The sequence below is a fragment of the Muntiacus reevesi genome, chromosome 3, assembly GCF_963930625.1.
Source record: "Muntiacus reevesi chromosome 3, mMunRee1.1, whole genome shotgun sequence".
Classification (NCBI taxonomy): Eukaryota; Metazoa; Chordata; class Mammalia; order Artiodactyla; family Cervidae; genus Muntiacus; species Muntiacus reevesi.
The window spans coordinates 244,679,113-244,697,325 of NC_089251.1; the positions used below are offsets into that span (position 1 = coordinate 244,679,113).

The window sequence follows — 18,213 nt, forward strand, 5'->3', positions numbered from 1 at the left end:
GACCACCAGGTGGCGCCGCGAACCTGGGAAAGCCGCGCCCCGTCGGAGGCCGCGGGGTCTCCGGGCCAACCTCGCAGGGCCCTTGGGCGGGGCTGGGACGTCGCGGGAGCGGCCCCGAGGGTGGGGACGTGTTTTTTTTCTTTGGAAAAGGGCTCGCTGGGAGTTAGTCCCTTACTTCCCTTCCACCGCAGACAGGTTTAGCTGGGTGGGGATGCAGAAAAGCCTGGGTGCATTCACCTTTGCAACACAATTTTAAAGTAAATATATCAGCCTGAGGCTTGTTAAGATAGAAATGAAAAGTCCTACAGGTGACTGTGAACCCCTCATACTTCCAAAAAAACATCAGAAGTCGACATCCTGACTGGGGGTGGGGGGTGGTTTTTGCTTCCATCATTCCCAGACATATCCTCCCTTACCCTCCACCCCCAATCCCAGGCTCCCCATCCTGAGGTTAGAGCCTGGCTCACTGGTAGTGAGTGAACCTCCCGCCTCCCAACAAGCCTCTGCTCATCCGCCTCACGGCTCCACGAAGGAACACGTGCCTGCCTCACAGGCCCCGGGCACACCTCATGGAGCAGCCGGGTTGGGCCCAGGTGGCCTGAATTCAAAGGCCTCCCCCTCCCCACGCTGCTGACAACGAGCAATGAGATGCATGTATAAGGCATGAGGAGCACGCGCGGGTGGGAGCTCCGCGGGCCGAGGCCTGAGCCGGCTTCCGGGGAGGTGCCTTCTGCGCCTTGGAGGAAGGAGAGAGGCTCCCGGGCCAAGTGGAAGCCCGCTGTCGTCAGAGGCAGCAGCATCCGCAGTGCCGTGAAGGTAGGTGGCACTCAGGGTGTTCTGGAACCGCACATCGCGCCGGGTGGCTGGAATGGGAAGGGTGACGTCTGGAGTGGCGGCAGGTGCGGGTGGGGCTGCAGAAAGGGCCTGGGGAACCCAGGAGTTCAGACTGCATTACTGGGGAGTCGATAAAAGCTGTTTTGTTTTTGCAAGGAAGTAAAGAGTTTGTCTTTTACAAAGATCAGAGGTTTAAAAATCTTACCTTTTAGCAAGCTTTTTAAAAATGAAATATGAGGAACATAGGCTTAAAAACGCAAAACTGGGATGGAATTGCTTGTTGCTGCCGTCTGAGCAGGAGAGAAAGGTGTGGGTGGCATCTCTGAGGAAAGGGGCCCCAGCTCCCCCAGAGCTGCACGGCCTGGGGGAAAACTAAGATTTCGTCTTGTCCACAAAGAGAATCAAGCCCAGAGAAATGCTGTGCTGCCCGGGCCTCTGCCTCCCAGCCCACCGCGTTCCCACCCCCAGCGCCTGCCTTCCGGCGGCGGGGGCTCCCCTCGCTGTCTCCTGGTTTGTGGAGGTCTGGGGAAAGCCAGAAGCCCAGCGGGATGAGGCCTCTTCATCTTCTGCAGTCTCTCTCCAGGCAAGGCAACCCTTTACACCTGGGCGCAGAAAAGCAGTTCCCCACCAGTGCTTTTCAGCCCTGCGTGCCTAAAAACAAAATGCCCATATGCCTATGGCTGGGGGAGATGGGGGCGGGGGCTCAGAGATCATCTCCCTCAGTTCCTCATGTTACAGACAAAGCGTGAAATCTGGAGAGGTTAAATGATTCTCCCTCAGGCTCACAGTTGTAGAGATGGTAGAAAGCTGGGCTTGGTACCCGGGTGGAAATAATCTTCTGTTGTCTTGGCCTGTAGCGACTAAAGGCAAGGTTTCAGTTCCCCGCCAAAGACTGAGGTTGAGTCGTGACAGTGAGAGCCAAATCCTAACCACTAGACCACTGGTCAGTGACAAGGTCCTAGCCCCATGGCTTTGCAGAAAAGAATTCCTACAAAGAGAGTGTTTTTTAAAAGGAAAAGAGTACAATATGTGTGGGTAGATGCACAGGTGGACTCAGAGTCGCACCCTCCTGGTTGTTTGATTCACTTTTGTGGGACATTTCTTCTGGGTTTCCTTTGGCTAGTCGTCCTGATTAGCCTGGTTCTGAGCCCGTACTTGGTATATCTCAGGATCCTCCCATGGGTGCCTGGGTGTGCATCTCAAGGCCTATGGGTAGATTTCGCATCATACCGCTTCTGACCTCCAAGGAGCTTTCTAGTTGGAAAGGTTTCCTGACTCAAGAGTGAAAAATATGTGGTCTCTTAGGTGAGCAGGGCCCAACATCCTCTCTTGATTGATTTTCATGCTACTGATATTTTGGAGTTCGTCCACAGATGAACTCCAGTTGCTTATTCTGGAGTGGGGGGCGGGGGGCATCTATCTACCTCCTGCCTCAAAAATAGGAATCTTTCATTTCAACCTGTGTGGTGAGGGGATGGAGTGGGTGGGGCATCCCCCAGCCTTTTCAGGCAGCAGGGGAGCTGGGGTAGAGGAGGTAAGCTCAAGGGCCCGTGCTCGCACATAGGGGATGCTCTTAGCTCACACCAGAGCTAACAGTACCCTCATTTTATCCAAATTTAAAATGCCAGTGATTTTGTCAACAATGAGACAGTGTAGTCATCAGGACTCTTAGTTGAGATAACCCAGTTAGAAGCAACCTAGTCACTCGGTGGCCATTTAACCCTGGGCCCCTGGGGGAGCTTCTGGGGCTAGTGGGGAGCCATGTGGCAGCTGCTCTCTCTGGGTCCTGGCGTCTTTCCACCCCTGCAGACTGGAGGGTGAATGCACGTGGAGCGGATGATTCCTGTGAGAAAGAGCTTCAGCAGTGTGACATTTGAGGCGGGGAGGCCGCCTCTGAGGTTGTACCATCTGTTGTCGCACACTGGTGGCAGGGTTTAATTGCCCTGTCTGGCTTAATCGCCTCTGCAACACCTCGCACATCACTGGCTCACAGCAGGCACCTGACCTCTGCTGAATGAGCCCCCAAGATATGTCCTCACGTAGCTGGGAGTCTAGCCGTGGGACCCAGATGAGAGCGAGTCCACGCGGTGAACGTTAGAGCCGGCCGAGCAGCAGAGGGCGCCCACCCCAGGCCCGGTACCCTCAACTGGGATGTGAGGGGAGGAGGACATGCCTTCCTGGAGGAAATAAAGAATGGGGGTTCCAGTGATACCACAATCCTCCCCGCTTCCGGGGGCGAGAGCTGCCATGGGCACGAGAGGAGGGTCTGGTGGAGGTGTGCTGTTCTAGTGACCAAGGGTGAGGAAGGGTGAGGGCCGCTCTCCGCTGCCCTAATGCCCAGGCCAGGCTCTTTCCTGTCTAATGGGGGGTGGCGTGCAGGGTTCAAAACAATGGGCTGGTTTCGATTTATGATTGGGGCTTCCCAGGTGGCTCAGTGGTAAGGAACCCTCCTGCCAATGCAGGAGCTGCAGTAGACGCAGGTTTGATTGCTGGGTCAGGAAGATCCCCTGGAGAAGGAAATGGCAACCCACTCCAGTATTCTTGCCTGAAAAATAGGGGACTTAGCTCTTTGCTCAAGAGGAACCAGTAAGTTATGGGAAGGAATTAAATCTAAAGAAAGTCTGATGGGATTCTCACTTTCTAAAGGTGATATTCAGAGGTTTATTCTTTTGCTTACAACAGGTTGGGAGAATTCATAAAACTTCTTAACACTGAGAAAAATAAAAACCTTGAAGTATCTGGACATGTGAGAAACTAGCAGCTCTTTGTTGGCTTAGGAGAACGGAGTGGTGTCTGGAAAGAAATGCATTAGATGAATATTGGCAAAGGTATCAATAACATAATCATGGAGGGATTTAACTTCATACTTGTAATAAAAATGACTCAAGTTATTTGAGTACCTTTTTGGAGAATTACCAGGAAAGATTTTTGTCTTAAGTGATTTCCAATTTTTCACAACTAAGATTTGTTGAGAAGTTTCTCTTTTGAAGAGTCAGGGAGAAGGAATTCCCTTGTGGTCCAGTGGCTGAGACTCTGTGCTCCTGATACAGGGGGGCTGGGTTTGATCCCTGGTTAGGGAACTAGATCCCACATGCCACAACTAAGACGCTATGCAGCCAAAAAAAAAAAAAGAGTCAGGGAGAATGGACATCATTATATCTATGAGCTGCTTCAGATTAGAATTCCCTAAATACTCAGAGTATTGCCAGCTATTATTGTCAATATTCTCAGCTTTCAGCTCAAAGTATGCTTTGGTACATTTGATAATTTGGGGGGGGGGTGTGACTCTGTCACATTATTTCATCTCTAAAGTGAAGAGTTTTTAAAGTGTTATTTTAGTTTTTTATACTAGAGTAGCATAGACTTTGACTTTTTTACACACCTCTTTTTATTTTTTTCAGTAGCGTTTATCACATTATCTTACCACAATGTAGTTTCACTTTTGTGTGTGTGATCTAGTGTGTTTCCTCTGTTGGATTCTATGCTCCAGAAGGACACTTTGCTTTCTTCCGCATTGTCAGACTCCAGAGTGTCTGACATAAACTGTATGTTCTGTAATTAGGGAATTTCTAGATTAAGTTAGACAAGAACCCATTTTGCAGCATCCCTGTGTTATTTTTTAAATACTCAAAAAGCATTTGTAAATGATGGGATTCTCATGTAGTGGTTTATATCATTTAAAAGATACCTTTTCATGATATAAAAATTTTATGGTCTAAAGGTTTTGAAATCATACAGAGTCTGTTCTCTTATCACTGTGGAATTATGTTATTAATCAATATAAAAAGATATTTGAAAATAACACATATTTTCACATATTTCCACATATTTTCAAGTGCAATGTGACTTTTATCAAGAGAGATCTTTGACTTAGTCATTGAAAGCCTCACTAAAGACTGAAAAAACAAAGAGTAATTGCAGAGAAGAAAGCATTTAAATGAGAAATTAATATCAAACATATTTTCTAAATGTTGCACCTTATTTTATGTTTACAGTGGCACCTGGCTTATAGTCTGTGGGAACTTGAATTTGTATCCTGTTATGTAAAGATTGTATAAATCTTAATTATATTAAATTGTATTCATTGTGCCTTTTAGGTCCTCTGCTGTATCCACTGTATCCTCCTGTTTTTCTGTCTATCGTTCTATTAATTTTTGAGAGAAAAATATCGTTCTATTAATTTTTGATAATGAAACTCCAACTAAACTTTATCTATTTAAAAAAATAATTGTAGTGGAACTATATGTAACTTTGTTCTGTATTTTCCAAGTCTCCTGTAAATGTGTTACCATACTTCTATAATTTAACAAAAAAGAAAAATAACTTATTTAAAATACCTTTTAAATGATACAGGCTGCTAAATCCTTCCCATTTTGAAAATCCTTGTTTGACTGACTTGAATTTACTAATGACTGAAACCAACTAGATATGTTAACTTGTCTGATTTTCCAAGCAACATTTTTGCTTTAAAGAAAATAATATATGACACTTTGACTTTATATGAAGATGAAAATTGGGTCAAGGTAATATTTCTTAAGATTCAGTTGATATATGGGTTACAAATGTATGATACAATGATTCCTTATTTGTACATATTGCAGAGTGATCACCAGTGTCTAGCTAACATCTGACACCACAGAAATTTTTTCCTTCTGATGAGAACTTTCAAGAGGTACTCTCTTGGCAGCTTTCAAGTATGCAATAGTATCAACGGTAATTATCATGCTGTGTGTCACCTCCTCTTAACTTATTTATTTTAAAACTGAAATTTATACCTTTTGACCCTCTTCACACATTCATTCACTCCTTACCCAGACACCTTTGTCAACCACCAATTCTCTATATCTGTGAGCATGGTTTTTTCTTCACTGGTTTAGATTCTACACATAAATGAAGTCATACAGTATTTGTCTTTCTCTGTCTGCCTTATTAATAGTTCACTAACCGTAATTTGAAATTTGCTGGCATATTGAGTGCAGCACCTTCACAGCATCATCTTTGTGGATTTGTAATAGCTCAACTGGAATTCCATCACCTCCACTAGCTTTGTTTGTAGTGATGCTTTCTAAGGCCCACTTGACTTCACATTCCAGGATGTCTGGCTCTAGGTGAGTGATCACACCATCGTGATTATCTGGGTTGTGAAGATCTTTTTTGTACAGATCTTCTATGTATTCTTGCCACCTCTTAATATCTTTTGCTTCTGTTAGGTCCATACCATTTCTGTCCTTTATCGAACCCATCTTTGCATGAAATGTTCCCTTGGTATCTCTAATTTTCTTGAAGCGATCTCTAGTCTTTCCCATCCTGTTGTTTTCCTCTATTTCTTTGCATTGATCTCTGAGGAAGGCTTTCTTATCTCTCCTTGCTATTCTTTGGAACTCTGCATTCAAATGGGAATATCTTTCTTTTCTCCTTTGCTTTTCGCTTCTCTTCTTTTCACAGCTATTTTTTTAAGGCCTCCTCAGACAACCATTTTGCCTTTTTGCATTTCTTTTCCATGGGGATGGTCTTGATCCCTGTCTCCTGTACAATGTCACGAACCTCTGTCCATAGTTCATCAAGGCTCTCTGTCTATCAGATCTAGTCCCTTAAATCTATTTCTCACTTCCACTGTATAGTCATAAGGGATTTGATTTAGGTCATACCTGAATGGTCTAGTGGTTTTCCCCACTGTCTTCAATTTCAGTCTGAATTTGGCAATAAGGAGTTCATGATTTGAGCCACAGTCAGCTCCTGGTCTTGTTTTTGCTGACTGTATAGAGCTTTTCCATCTTTGGCTGCAAAGAATATAATCAGTCTGATTTCGGTGTTGACCATCTGGTGATGTCCATGTGTAGAGTCTTCTCTTGTGTTGTTGGAAGAGAAGCAAATTTGGAAAACTCAGCAGTGGCCACAGGACTGGAAAAGGTCAGTTTTCATTCCAATCCCAAAGAAAGGCAATCCCAAAGAATGCTCAAACTACCACACAATTGCACTCATCTCACACGCTAGTAAAGTAATGCTCAAAATTCTCCAAGCCAAGCTTCAGCAATATGTGGACCATGAACTTCCAGATGTTCAAGCTGGTTTTAGAAAAGGCAGAGGAACCAGAGGTCAAATTGCCAACATCTGCTGGATCATCAAAAAAGCAAAAGAGTTTCAGAAAAACATCTATTTCTGCTTTATTGACTATGCCAAAGTCTTTGACTGTGTGGGTCACAATAAACTGTGGAAAATTGTGAAAGAGATGGGAATAGCAGACCACCTGACCTGACTCTTGAGAAATCTGTATGCAGGTCAGGAAGCAACAGTTAGAACTGGATATGGAACAGCAGACTGGTTCCAAATAGGAAAAGGAGTACGTCAATGCTGTATATTGACATCCTGCTTATTTAACTTATATGTAGAGTACTTCATGAGAAATGCTGGGCTGGAAGAAGCACAAGCTGGAATCAAGATTGCCAGGAGAAATATCAATAACCTCAGATATGCAGATGACACCACCCTTATGGCAGAAAATGAAGAGAAACTAAAAAGCCTCTTGATGAAAGAGGAGAGTGAAAAAGTTTGCTTAAAGCTCAACATTCAGAAAACTGAGATCATGGCATCTGGTCCCATCACTTCATGGCAAATAGATGGGGAAACAGTGTCAGACTTTATTTTTCTGGGCTCCAAAATCACTGCAGATGGTGATTGCAGCCATGAAATTAAAAGACGCTTACTCCTTGGAAGGCAAGTTATGACCAACCTAGACAGCATATTAAAAAGCAGAGACATTACTTTGCCAACAAAGGTCTGTCTAGTCAAGGCTATGGTTTTTCCAGTGGTCATGTATGGATGTGAAAGTTGGACTGTGAAAAAAGCTGAGCACTGAAGAATTGATGCTTTTTAACTGTGGTGTTGGAGAAGACTGTTGAAAGTCCCTTGAACTGCAAGGAGATCCAACCAGTCCATCCTAAAGGAGATCAGTCCTGGGTGTTCATTGGAAGGACTGATGCTGAAGCTGAAGCTCCAATACTTTGGCCACATCATGTGAAGTGTTGATTCATTGGAAAAGACCCTGTTGCTGGGAGGGATTGGGGGCAGGAGGAGAGGGGGACAAGAGAGGATGAGATGGCTGGATGACATCACCGACTTGATGGGTATTAATTTGAGTAAACTCCGGGAGTTGGTGATGGACAGGGAGGCCTGGCGTGCTGCGATTCATGGGGTCACAAAGAGTCGAACCCAACTGAGTGAGTGAACTGAACCATGATTCCCTAAGGTCCATCTATTTGTTGCAGTTGGCAAGATTTTATTCTTTTTTATGGCTGCATAATATTCAGTTGCAGTTATATTTATCACATTTACTTTATCCTTTCATTCAGTTGGGTTGCTTCTGTTTCTCATGTATTGTAAATAATGCTGCAAAAAGCATGTTGGTGCAAATACCTTTTCCAGTTAGTGTTTTCAGTTTCTTTGGATAAATATCTATAAGCACAATTGCTATATCATAACAGTAGAATAATTTTTAACTTTTGGAGGAACTTCCATACTGTTTTCCATAGTGACTGCACCAATTTGCAATCCCACCAACAGGGTATGAAGGTTTCCTCTTCTCTACATCTCACCAACACACTTATTGTCCTTTTGTAATTGCCACTCTAGAGGTATGAGGTGATATTGCATTTCTGATTTCCTTTTTCCAATGACTAGTGATGTTGAGCACCTTTTCATGTACTTGTTAGCCATCTGAATGTCTTCCTTGAAAAAAAAAAAATCTATTCAGATCATTTGTCCATTTTTTTTTAACTGAATTTTTTTTCCTCCCGCTGAGTTTTGAGTTCTTTGTATATTTTGGATACCAACCCCTTATGATGTATATGACATCTACAAATACTTTCCCCGCTTGGTAGGTTGTCTTTTCATTTTGCTCATGGTTTCCTTTGCTGTGCAGAAGCTTTTTCATTACATGTATTCCCACTTGATTACTTTTGTTGTCAAGTACAAAAAAGTCTCCACCAAGACCTATGTTGAGAAGCTTATCACCTGTTTACTTCTGAGAGTTTTATGATTTCAAGAATGTTCAAGGCTGTCATCTGTTTTGAATTACTTTTTGTGTAAGATCTAAGTTAGTGGTCCAGTTTCATTCTTGTGTATGTGGCTGTCTACTTTTCCCTACCTCATTTATTGAAGAGACGACTCTTTCCCCATTGTATATTCTAAATAAATTGATCACATATGCATGGGGTTATTTCTGGGCTCCCTATTTTGTTATGTTGTGTGTTTTATGCTAATGCTATACTGTTTTGATTACTAGAGCTTTGAAATATAGCTTAGAATCACAGAGTATGAAGACTTAAGCTTTGTTCTTCTTTCTCAAGATGACTTTGGTTCTTTGGGGCTTTTGTGTTTCCATATGAATTTTAGGATTTTTTCCCTCTTTTTATGAAAAATACCACTGAAATTTTGATAGGGATTCATTGAATCTTTAGATTGCTTTGAATAGTATGGACATTTCTACCCTATTAATTCTTCCAGTCCATGAATATGGAAGATCTTTCCATTTATTTCTGTACATGTTTTTAATTTCTTTGGTTAAATTTATTCCTAGATGGTTTATTCTTTCTGATGCAACTGTAAATGGTTTTGTTTCCTTAATTTCTCTTTCTTATAGTTTGTTGTTATTGAATAGAAACACAATAGATTTTTTTGCGTATTGTTTTCGTATCCTGCAAGTTTACTGAATTTGTAATTAATTCTAACAATTTAGTTTTTGTGAAATCTTTGGGGTTTCTATATATCCTGTCATCTGCAAATAATGGGAGTTTTCTTCCTTTTCAATTTAGTTGCCTTTTATTTTTCTTGCCTAAATGCTCAGTCTAGGCCTTCCAAAATTACATTGAATAAGTGGTGAGAGTGGGCATCCTTGTCTTGTGCCTGATTTTAGAAGAAAAGCTTTCAGATTTTTGCTGTTGAGTATGATGTTAGCCATGGACTTGTCATATATGGCCTTTATTATGTGGAAATATGTTCCCTCAAAGCCACTTTGTTGAGATTTTAAAATCATAAATGGAAGCTGTATTTTATCAAATGTTTTTTATGTGTATTGAGATGATCATAAGGTTTATTATATTTTATTAGAGTATAGTTGATTTACAATATTGTTAGCTTCAGGTGTACATCATCATGATTCAGTTATTCATATCCATATATCCATTCTTTTTCAAATTCTTTTCCCATATAGCTTATTACACTGTATCGAGTAGAGTTCCCTATGGTATACAGTAGGTCGTTGTTGACTATCTATTTTATATATAGTAGTCTGTATGTTAATCCCAAACTCCTGATTTTTCCTGCCACACCTTTCCCCATTGATAACCATAAGTTTGTTTATTGTAAACTGAGTCTTGTTTCTGCTTAGTAAATAAGTTCATTTGTATCTTTTTTTAGCTTTCACATATAAGTGATGTGGTATATGTATCACTTGATATGATATGTGTCATATCATTTGTTTTTCTCTACTTTACTTCACTTAGTGTGATAATCTCTAGGTCCAGCCATGTTGTTCCACAAGTTATGACTGAGTAATATTCCATTGTATGTGTGTACCACATCTTCTTTATCCATTCATCATTATTCTTGCCTGAAAAATGCCATGGACAGAGGAGCTTGGCAGGCTACAGTCCACAGGGTCGCAGAGTCAGGTACGACTGAGCACACAACACCCTCATGCAGCATCTTTATCCGTTCATCTGTTGATGGACATTTAGGTTACTTGCATGTCCTGGCTATTGTAAATAGTGCTACAGTGAACATTGGGGTGCAGATATCTTTAGAATTATGGTTTTCATAGAGTATATGCCCAGCATTGGAATTTCTGGGTCATATAGTAGTTCTGTTCTCAATTTTTAAAGGAACCATTGTACTGTTCTCCACAGTGGCTCTACCAGTTTACACTCCCACCAACAGTGCAAGATGTTTCCCTTTTCTCCACATCCTCTCCGCCATTTATTGTTTGTAGATTTTTTTTTTTTTTATGATGGCCATTCTGATTGTTGTGAGGTGATATCTTGTAGTTCTGATTTGCATTTCTCTAATAATAAGCATTGTTGAGCATCTTTTCATGTGTTTACTGGCCATCTGTATGTTGTCTTTAGAGAAATGTCTGTATAGGTCTTCTGTCCATTTTTAGTTTGGATTGTACGGTTTTTTTTGAAACTGAGCTATATGAACTGTTTATTCCCTTGCTGGTTGCTTTATTTGCAAATGCTTCCTCCTGTTCTGAGAGTTGTCTTTCATCTTGCTTATGGTTTCCTTTGCTCTGCAAAAGCTTTTAACTTTAATTAGGTTCTGTTTGTTTATGTTTGCTTTTATTTTCATTACTGTCAGGGGATGGATCCGAAAAGATATTGCTGCAGTTTATGTCAAAGAATGTTCAGCCAATGTTTTATTCCAAGAGTTATGTACTGCCTAAGCATTACATTTAGGTCTTTAATCCATTTTGAGTTTACTTTTCTGTATAGTGTTTGATAGTGTTCTAATTTCATTCTTTTACATGTATGTGTCCAGTTTTCTGAGCACCACTTATTGAAAAGGCTGTCTTTTCTCCATTGTATAGTCTTGCCTCCTTTGTTGAAGATGAACTGATCATAGGTGCATAGGTTTATCTCTGGGATTACTATCTTGTCACATTGATCCATATGTCTGTTTTTGTGCCAGTACCATACTGTTTGATTATTGTAGTTTTGTAATAGAGTTTAAAGCCAGGGAGCCTGATTCCTCCAGCTCCATTTTTCTTTCTCAGGATTGCTTTGGCAGTTTGGGGTCTTTTGAATTTCTGTTCCATTCCATTCCAAAATCTTAAAATATTCTAGTTCTTTGAAAAATGCCATTGTTAATTCAATAGAAATTGCATTGAATATGTAGGTTATATTGAGTAGTATAGTAATTTTGACAAAATTGATTTTTCTAATTCAAGAACATGATCTGTCTTTCCATCTGTTTCTTCATCTTCAAATTCTTTAATCAGAATCGTACAGTTTTCAGAGTACGAGTCTTTTGCCTCCTTCAGTTCAGTTCAGTTACTCAGAGTTGTGTCTGACTTTGTGAACCCATGGACTACAGCGTGCCAGGCCTCCCTGTCCATCACCAACTCCCAGAGTTGACTCAAACTCGTGTCCGTTGAGTCAGTGATGCCATCCAACCATCTCATCTGCCATCCCCTTCTCCTCCCACCTTCAATCTTTGCCAGTATCAGGGTCTTTTCAAATGAGTCAGTTCTTCACATCAGGTGGCCAAAGTATCAGAGTTTCAGCTTCAACATCAGTCCTTCCAATGAACACCCAGGACTGATCTCCTTTAGGATGGACTGGTTGGATCTCCTTGCAGTCCAAGGGACTCTCAAGAGTCTTCTTCAACACCACAGTTCAGAAGCATCAATTCTTTCTTTATAGTCCAACTCTCACATCCACACATGACTGCCAGGAAAACCATAGCCTTGACTAGACTGACCTTTGTTGGCAAAGCAATGTCTCCCCTTTTTAATATGCTGTCTAGGTTGGTCATAACTTTTCTTCCAAGGAGCAAGTGTCTTTTAATTTCATGCTGCAGTCACCATCCGCAGTGATTTTGGAGCCCCCCAAGAATAAAGTCTGCCACTGTTTCTCCATCTATTTGCCATGAAGTGATGGGACCAGATGCCATGATCTTCATTTTCTAAATGTTGAGCTTTAAGCCAACTTTTTCACTGTCCTCTTTCACTTTTCATCAAGAGGCTGTTTAGTTCTTCACTTTCTGCCATAGGGGTGGTGTCATCTGCATATCTGAGGTTACTAATACTTCTCCCAGAAATCTTGATTCTTGATTTGCAGTCTTGATTTGCCTTCTTAGGTAGGTTGATTTCTAGGCATTTTATTCTTTTTGATGAAATGGTAAATGAATTATTTCCTTAATTTCTCCCTTTGATATTTTGTTATTAGCATATAGAAGTGCAGCAGATTTCTGTATGTTAATTTTCTCACCTGTAACCTTATCAAATTTATTGATGAGCTCCAGTGGTTTTCTAATAGCATCTTTAGGGTTTTGTATGTATAGTATCATGTCATCTGAGAACAGTGAGAGGTTTATTTCTTTTCCAATTTGAATTCCTTTATTTCTTTTCCTTTGATTGCAATAGTTATACTTCCAAGACTATGTTGAATAAAAGTGATAAGAATAGACATTCTTGTCTTGTTCCTGATCTTAGAGGAAATACTTTCAGTATGGTGTTAGCCTGTAGGTTTTTCCTATATAGCCTTTATTATTTTGAGTAAAGTTTCTGTCTTCGACTCTGTCTGGAGAGTTTTTATCATAAATAGATGTGAAATCTGGTAAAAAAAAAAATCTTTGTGTTTGATGTGAGATGTGTTTGTTTTTTTTTAACTGGGGTACTGTTGCTTTACAGTGTTGTATTGGTTTCTGTTGTACAAGGAAGCGAATCAGCTGTATGTGTACATATATCACCTCCTTCTTGGACCTTCCTCCAGCCCCTTCCATCTCACTGATTTAGGTCACCACAGAGCACTGAACTGAACTTCCTGTGCTGTATCAGATTCCTACTAGTGATTTATTTTACACATAGTAGTATATGTTAATCTCAGTCCTTCAATTAATCCCAACCCCCTTTCTACCCTCATTCCCGTGTCCACATTCCCAGTATCTACTTCTGTGTCTCTGTTCTTGCCTTGGAAATAGGTTTATCTGCACTACTTTCCTAGAGTCCACATACATATGTTAATATTCAATATTTGCTTTTCTCTTTCTGACATAGTTCACTCTGTATGCCAAATTCTACGTCCATCCATGTCTCTACAAGTGAACCAGTTTTGTTCCTTCTTATGGCTGAGTAATATTCCATTCTATATATGTTCTGTATCTTCTTTATCCATTCATCTCTCAATGGACATTTAGGTTGCTTCCATGTCCTGGCTATTGTAAATAGTGCTGCAGTGACCATTGGGGTGGGGGTGTGCATGTGTCATTTTGAGTTGTTTTTTCAGGTTATGTGTGCAGTAGTGGCAATTCTGGGTCATAAGGTAGTTAAATTTTCAATATTTAAATGAACCACCATACTGTTCTCCACAGGGGCTGTACCAATTTAAATCCCATCAACCGTCCAAGAGGTTTGCCTTGGACATGATCCTCTACGTAGAAAACCCTAAAGACACCACCAGAAAATTACTAGATATAATCAATGAATATAGTAAGGTTGTAGAATATAAAATTAATGCACAGAAATTCCTTGCATTCCTATACACTAACAATGAGAAAACAGAAAGAGAAATTAAGGAAACAGTCCCATTCACCATTGCAACAAACAGAATGAAATACTTAGGAATGAATTTACCTAAAGAAACAAGAGACCTATATATAGAAAACTATGAAACACTCATGAAAGATATCAAAGATGACACAAATGGATGGAGAAATATACCATGGTCATGGATCAGCAGAATCAATATAGTGAAAATGAGTATACTACCCAAAGCAATCTATAGATTCAATGCAATCCCTATTAAGCTACCAATGGTATTTTTCACAGAACTAGAACAAATAATTTCATGATTTGTATGGAAACACAAAAAACCTTGAATAGCCAAAGCAATCTTGAGAAAGAAGAATGAAACTGGAGGAATCAACCTGCCTGAATTCAGACTATAGTACAAAACTACAGTCATTAAGACAGTATAGTACTGGCACAAAGACAGAAATATAAATCAATGGAACAATATGTAAAGCCCAGAGATGAATCCATGCACCTTGGATACCTTATCTTTGACAAAGAAAGCAAAAATATACAATAGAGAAAAGACAGTCTCTTTAACAAGTGGTGCTGGGAAGACTGGTTAACCACCTGTGAAAGAGTGAAACTAGAACACTTTCTAACACCATACACAAAAATAAACTCAAAATGGATTAAAGATCTAAATGTAAGACCAGAAACTATAAAACTCCTAGAAGAAAACATAGGCAGAACACTCTGTGACATAAATCACAGCAGGATCCTCTATGACCCACCTCTCAGAGTAATGGAAATAAAAACAAAAATAAATGGGACCTTGCACAATGAAGGAAACTATAAGCAAAGTGAAAAGGCAGCCTTCAGAATGGGAGAAAATAATAGCAAATGAAACAAGTGACAAAGAATTAATTTCCAAAATATGCAAGCAGCTCATGCAGCTCAATACCAGAAAAATAAATGGCCCAATCAAAAAACGGGCCAAAGAACTAAACAGGCATTTCTCCAGAGAAGACATACAGATGGCTAACAAACACATGAAAAGATGCTCAGCATCACTCATTATCAGAGAAATGCAAATCAAAACCACAATGAGGTACCATCTCACACCAGTCAGAATGGCTGCCATCAAAAAGTCTAGAAACAATAAATGCTGGAGAGGGTGTGGAGAAAAGGGAACCCTCTTACACTGTTGGTAGGAATGGAAACTAGTACAGTCACTACAGAGAACAGAGTGGAGATTCTTTAAAAAACTGGAAATAGAACCGCCATACAACCCAGCAATCCCACTTCTGGGCATACACACTAAAGGAAACCAGAATTGAAAGAGACACATGCACCCCAATGTTCATCGCAGCACTGTTGACAATAGCTAGGACACAGAAGCAACTTAGATGTCCATTGGCAGTTGAATGGATAAGGAAATGGTGGTACATATACACAATGGAATATTACTCAGCTATAAAAAAGAACATTTGAGTCAGTTCTAATGAGGTGGATGAAACTGGAGCCTATTATACAGAGAAGTAAGCCAGAAACAGAAATACCAATTCAGTATATTAATGAATATATATATGGAATTTAGAAAGATGATAATGATGACCCTATATGCAAGACAGCAAAAGAGATACAGATACAGACTTTTGGACTGTGTGGGAGAAGGCAAGGGTGGGATGATATGAGAGAATTGCATTGAAGCATGCATATTACTGTATGTAAAATGGATGACCAGTGCAGGTTCCATGCAGGAAGCGGGGCACTCAAAGCTGGTGCTCTGGGACAACCCAGAGGGGTGGGGTGGGGAGGGAAGTGGTAGGTTGGTTCAGGATGGTGGGACACATGTACACCCATGGGTGATTCATGTTGATGTATGGCAAAAACCACCACAATATTGTAATTAGCCTCCAATTAAAATAAATAAATTTTAAAGAGAGAGGGAGGTTTGCCTTTTCTCCTTACTCTCTCCAGCATTTACTGTTTGTAGAGGTTTTGACGATGGCCATTCTGACTGGTGTGAGGTAATAATTGTACTTATTTGTACATTGATTTGCATTTCCTAACGCAAATCCTAATGCATGTATTGATTTGCATTTCCTAATAATTAGTGATGTTGAGCATCTTTCCAGGTGTTTTTTTTTTTTTTTGGCCATCAGTATATTATCTTCTGCCCTTTTTTTTTTGACTGAGTGGTTCCTTTTTTTTGGATACTGTGCTACATGAAGTGTTTATATATATTTCAGAGATTAATCCCTTGTTGGTCGTTTCATTTGCATACATTTTCTCCTATTATGAAGGTTGTCTTTTCTTCTTGTTTATGGTTTCCTTCATTATGAAACAGCTTTTAAGTTTAATTAGATCCCATTTGTTTGTTTTTATTTTCATTACTGTAAGAGGTGGATCAAGAAGATATTGCTGCAGTTTATCTCAGAGTATTCTGCCTATGTTTTCTTATAATAGATTTATAGTGTCTAGTATTACATTTAGGCCTTTAAGCCAGTTTTAGTTTACTTTTGTGTGTGGTGGTTGGTGGTTTGCTAATTTCATTGTTTTATATGTAGCTGTCCAGTTTTCTGAGCATCATTTCTTGAAAAGACTTTTCTCCATTGTGTATTCTTGCCTCCTTTGTTATAGGTTAATTGATCATAGGGATGTGGGTTTATCTCTGGGTTTTCTATCCTGTCCTATTTGAGATATATATTTGTGCCAGTACATACTGCTTTGATTACTATAGCTTTGTATTAGTTTGATGCCAAGGTGCCTGATTCATCCAGCTCAATTTTTCTTAGGATTGCTTTAGCACTATGGGGTCTTTCGTGTTCTCATACAAATTTTACAAATTTTGTTCTAGTTTTGTGAAAAATGCCGTTGGTAATTCAATAGAAATTACACTGAATATGTAGATTGCCTTGGATACTATAGTCATTTTGACGACATTGATTTTTCCAATCCAGAAGATTGTTTTTCCATCTATTTGTCATCTTCACATTTTAAAAAAATTTTTTCCCAATTATTTTTATTAGTTGGAGGCTAATTACTTTACAATATTGTAGTGGTTTTTGCCATACATTGACATGAATCAGCCATGGATTTACATGTGTTCCCCATCCTGAACCCCCGTCCCACCTCCCTCCCCATCCCATCCCTCTGGGTCATCCCAGTGCACCAGCCTCAAGCACTTGTCTCATGCATCCAACCTGGACTGGCGATCTGTTTCAATGTTGATAATATACATGCTTTGATGCTGTTCTCTCAGATCATCCCACCCTCAGATCTTCACATTCTTTAATTAGTATTTTATGCTTTTCAGAGTACAGATATTTTGCCTCCTTAGGTAGGTTTACTCCTTGGTGTTTTATGCTTTTTGATGCAATGGTAAATGAGTTATTTCCTCAATTCCTCCTTTTGATCTTTTGATATTAGTCTATTGAAGTGCAGCAAATTTCTATGCTTAAATTTTCTTTCCTGCAGCCTTATCAAATTTATTGATGATCTCTAGTGGTTTTCTGCTTGCATCTTTAGGATTTTCTATGTATAGTTTCTGGTCAGCTGCAAACAGTGACAATTTTAGTTCCTCTTTTACAATTTGAATTCCTTTATTTCTCTTACTTTGATTACTGTGGTTAGAACTTCCAAGATTATGTTGTATAAATGTGGTAAGAGTAAACATTTTTGTGTTTTTGATTTTAGAGGAAATGCTTTCAGCTTTTCACCATTGAGTAGGATGTTATTTATGGGTTTTTCATATATGGCCATTATTATATTGATGAGGCATCCCTCTTTACCCCTTTCTGGAGAGTTTGTATCATAAATGGATGTAGAGTCTAGTAAAAAGCTTATTATATATCTCTTGTGATCATAAATTTTTTTTATTTGGAGTCCAGTTGCTTTACTATGTTGTATTGGTTTCTGTTGTATAACTAGTGAATCAGCTATATGTGCGCATATATACCTTCCTTCTTGGACCTCCCTCCAACCACCCTCCATCTCACCCACCTGGGTCACTGCAAAGCGCTGAGCTAAGCTCTCTGCTGTAGCAGGTTTCCACTAGATACTTATTTTGTGTACTATAGTATATGTCAATCCCAGTCTTCCAATTCATTCTACCCCACCTTTCCAACCCCGTGCTCTGTGTCCACACA

The 18,213-nt window shown here is 40.1% G+C and overlaps 1 pseudogene; it reads right to left on the reverse strand.

Annotated features, from left to right (window-relative positions):
- Positions 1 to 2,885: 2,885 nt before the first annotated feature.
- The window catches only part of LOC136162945 (double-stranded RNA-binding protein Staufen homolog 1-like), a 48,518-nt pseudogene continuing 33,190 nt past the window's right edge, over positions 2,886 to 18,213 (reverse strand).